The 4476-nt window shown below is 36.5% G+C and overlaps 1 non-coding gene across 1 annotated transcript; it reads left to right on the top strand.

Annotated features, from left to right (window-relative positions):
- The first annotated feature begins 2917 nt into the window (after window positions 1–2917).
- LOC116123314 lies at window positions 2918–3024 on the top strand. Its single transcript, XR_004127019.1, has one exon. It is a non-coding gene; the product is annotated as a small nucleolar RNA R71 (small nucleolar RNA).
- The last annotated feature ends 1452 nt before the right edge of the window (window positions 3025–4476 follow it).

Raw genomic sequence — 4476 nt, 5'->3', positions numbered from 1 at the left:
TCCAAGAAGAAAGAAGGGCGTTTTCGACTTTTAAGGCGAAAGGGTATTTTGGTAATTTCACAGTGCAATTAAATTTGTTGAGGTCGTAGCCTTTATTTAATTTGTTAGAAAAAGTAAATAAGTGAAATTACGTTTAAATGTGTGTTCACACATATTTAAATATATTATCATTATTGTTAAATGTTAATATATGTTTAAATATATATTAATTGATTTTAATTGAGATAATGATGGAAAATAAAATAAAATATCAAATTGGGGTGTTTGGCAACGTGGGGCATTTGAGTTGGAGCCCAAGCCTATTCCATATGGGATTAGGGCAACTTGATTCACTATAAAAGAAAAAGTGTGTTAATTAAATAAGTGAATTTTTCTTTAAAAAAAAAAAAAATACAGTAGCCCCTTTTGATAAACACTCCCACTGCAGAAACACTTTTGCCTAAAAAATCAATTCCATTGATTTGCTTTCTTCTTAATCTTGAAGCCAAAGAGGATCTAGCAAATCCCTCTTTGGTTCTTTTGAGTTTGTCTTCGTGTGGACTATGCAGGTTCGATCCTACACTTGGATCGGTAGCAAAACATTTGTCGACAAATTTGGAGGAGCCTCCAACGTGCGTTTGTTTTCTTTAAACTCAGATTTATATTTCTGCAGATTTTATTTAATATGAATTGTAAAATTATACCCTTGATCTTGGCTCATGTAAACGATCTTGTTATATTATTTATTTTTGTTTCCGCTGCGTATACGGGACTGTTTACTAACACTTCCTTCATAGAAGGATTCAATCTCCATTGTGGTTCATCTTCCATGAGTATCTTGTGCATACAAAAAGATGGAGAGATACCCCTAATGTCCGATATGGTCCATCTAATTGCTGATTTGTGCTCCCTTAACACCCCAATCAACCACTCTTCCTCTAATTTACTCAACCCTGCGTTGATGATCACTAGAAAAAGTTCCCGATTCACCAAGATACACATATTTGAGGTGAGAAGGTAAAGGCTTCAGTTCAAGCTTTAGAGGTTCTTCCTTTCTTGCATTTTTCTTCTCCTTTTCAATGTCAAATTCTTCAAATTCTGGATCTTGACTTGCGGTTATCAGCTGAAGTGCTTCCAAAAGTCTAGCACACTCATTCTTCGCCGGCTCATCTACCTCTATTGTTTTTGATTAGGCAATGCAAACTTCTAAAGGTAGTTGAGAGGTGTTCTCTTCAATAGCATCTGCTACTAACCTGTCCACCAAGTCCACACTAAAACATGAATCAGACTCTGATGGAAATTTTATGGCCTCAAACACATTGAATGTCACCGTTTCATCTTGAACCCTTAACAACAATTTTCCTTCTTGCACATCAATTAGGGCTCTTCCAGTGTCAAGAAATGGTCTCCCCAAGATGAGAGGCATTTCCTTGTCCTCTTCCATATCCAACATGATGAAATCTGCTAGAAAGATGACTTTGTCCACCTTGACTAATATATCTTCCACTATGCCCCTCGGATGCTTGATGGATCTATCTGTAAGCTGTAAAGAAATGGTCGTTGGCTTCACTTCGCCAATCCCTAGTCTCTTGAAAACAGAAAAAGGTATTAGGTTTATGCTTGCACCTAGATCACATAAAACTCGATCAAAAGTAATATCTCCTATAACACAAGGGATAGTGAAACTCCCTGGATCTTTGAGTTTCGGTGGCAGTTTCTTCTGTAGAATGGCACTGCACTCCTCCATAAGCATCACTGTTTTCTCCTCTTCCAACTTCCTTTTGTTCGACAGAATTTCCTTGAGGAATTTTGCGTAGCTCAGCATTTGTTGCAAGGCATCTGCAAAAAGAATGTTAATGTGCAATTTTTTAAATATTTCAATGAATTTTGTAAATTGCTTATCCTGATTTTTCTTTTTGAGCCTCTAAGGAAAAGGCATAGGAGCGGTGTGATGTGCCAACTCTAGTGGTATCTCGGGAATTGACAATTTTTCTTTCTTTTGCTTTTTCTTTTGCCTCTTTTGCCGGGAACTCGTTGGTTTCTCTTCAATGATGATCTCTTCGTCGACTTCTTCATCAGAATCTTCCTTATCCTTTGGTGGGCTTTCTTCTTTCCTTGTTTGTTCGACCTCTTCTGAGACTGTTCCACTCTGTAACGTTATTGCATTCGTTTGTTCACGTGGATTTGTCACTGTGTTGCTTGGTAGGGAACCTTATGGTCGCTCATTCAATTTTTCTGTTATTTGCCCTACCTGTACCTCCAAGTTCCCAATGGATGCCCATTGGTTTCTAAAAGTTTCCCTCGTCTCACTCATGAAACCTGTGGTCTCTTTCATGAATTTCCTGAACATATCCTTCAATTTTGACAATCTCTGCTCCCATGGTTGATTATTCACCCCCACTTGATTGTTTGACATCGTTCTTTGGTTCCATTGGTTATTTTGCTGATTCTATTGATTCTGATTGCCCAAGACAAATTTGGATGATTCCTCCAACCAGGATTATACGTGTTGGAATAAAGATTGTTCTGTTGTCTTTGATTTCCTACCAAGTAGTTGACTTGTTCTGATGATGATGAAGCTGAAGCAAAAGTGTTCCCCACTTGACATTCATTGCTCATGTGGTTACCTGCACAAAAATCACAAGTTAATTAAGGTGCTTGAATATAATTCACTTGCATACCTCCCAATTGCTTCTGAAGTGTTATAAGTTGGGCTGAAATGGTCGTGTATGCATCAACTTCATGAAGACCCATAGATTTCTTCGATTGCATCCTCTCATTTGGTCTTTGATCATTGTTACTTGCCAGAACTTCAAGCAACTCATAAGCTTCTTCAGGTGTCTTGTTTTGCAATGCTCCTCCCGATACTGCATCCACCGTCATTTGCACATTAACCATCAACCTATTATAGAATGTTTGGACTTGTATCCGAACTGACAAAACATGGTGTGGACACCTCCTCAGTAGTTCCTTGTATCTTTCCCAAGCCTCATATAGTGATTCAGACTCTTCCTATAGAAACGATGTGATATCATTTCTCATCTTTACAGATTTTGCTGGAGGAAAGAATTTGGTTTGGAACTTCTGTGCTAATTCATTCCAGGTTGTGATCGTTCTTGGTGGTAGTGCCATTAACCATCCCTTTGCTTTATCCCTTAATGAAAAAGGGAACAATCTCAATCTGATGGCATCATCTGACACTCCATTTGACTTGAAGGTATCGCAAATCTCTAAAAAGTTTGCAATGTGCAGATTTGGATCTTCCTTCAAATCTTCCTTAAACTGTACCGACTATTGGATCATTTGGATGATTGTCAGCTTTATTTCGAAGTTGTTGACTTGTACTGCTGGTCTAGTTATACTTGAACCACTGCCATCAACTGTGGGAACTGGGAATTTCCTCAATGTTCTATTTTCCGCCATCTCAACAACTATCGCCTCTCGTTCTCTTCTCTCTCTGTTAAGTCTTCTTGCGGTTCTTTCAATCTTTGGATCAACAGGAACCACTGGTTGACGTCTAGCTCTTCGCATAAACTACACAGAAAGAGAGAAAGCGTGAGATCACAAGCCAACAGAAAAGAACAACAAAAATTAAACAATTAAACAATTAAACAAAAATTAAACTCCAATCTAGCTAACACAAGAAAAGTTCAATGTTAACACAAAATCAATCCTCGGCAATGGCACCAAAAACTTGATACGTTGTTATTACAACATGCAATGTATAGTAAGTGCACTAGTCACAAAAAGTAATAAAGTGATAAGTAAAGTATCGTTCCCATGAGGATTGTTTGTTAAACACTGAATTTCCTAATTGTTTGACAAGTTGGAGAAAACAAAAAATGTTGGATTTGTAGGAAAATTTTAAGCTAAAGTGAAAAAAAAATTTACTACTAATTTAAAGGCTAATTAAAGACAGTAAAACTAATTCAAGAGAAAATGTCAATTAAAGCAAACGGTTAGGGTTTTGACTTCACTAGGCTTTAATGAAATAATCTACGAATTATGCTACTTCTACACTCACATGCACGGATTATAAATCGGACTCCCTAATGTGTAAAACATACCTTCTCAGGCTATGTTTTCCTACTTTTCTCTATTAAGCTTCCGCACCCAACAAATTGAAGATTAATAGATCCAAGTTCGTTAAACTAATGGAATCCTAAATTGATTTCATTGATTCTCAAACCTATCTCTAGCGTTCAATACAACAATGGTAATTACCCTACGAAGCTCATACATGATTCATTTCTCAATCTCATCATGTTCAACAAATAAAATCAATAGAAACAAGAATAATCACACAATCCATGCAATAGAATGTAAAAGCAACAATAATCTATTGATTAAACATAAAAATCCAAATTACATCAAAACCCTAACCCAAAAAGAGTTAGTTCATATTGAAATTAATACAAATAGAAATAAAAATAGTAAATAAAGCATTCAACATGTTAGAATCCAGAAAAGAGACAAAAATCTTCCCTATTTGATGAA

This window comes from Pistacia vera, unplaced genomic scaffold (genome assembly GCF_008641045.1).
Source record: "Pistacia vera cultivar Batoury unplaced genomic scaffold, PisVer_v2 Contig1027, whole genome shotgun sequence".
In the NCBI taxonomy this organism is placed as follows: domain Eukaryota; kingdom Viridiplantae; phylum Streptophyta; class Magnoliopsida; order Sapindales; family Anacardiaceae; genus Pistacia; species Pistacia vera.
This window is presented reverse-complemented; position numbering and strand designations above follow the sequence as displayed.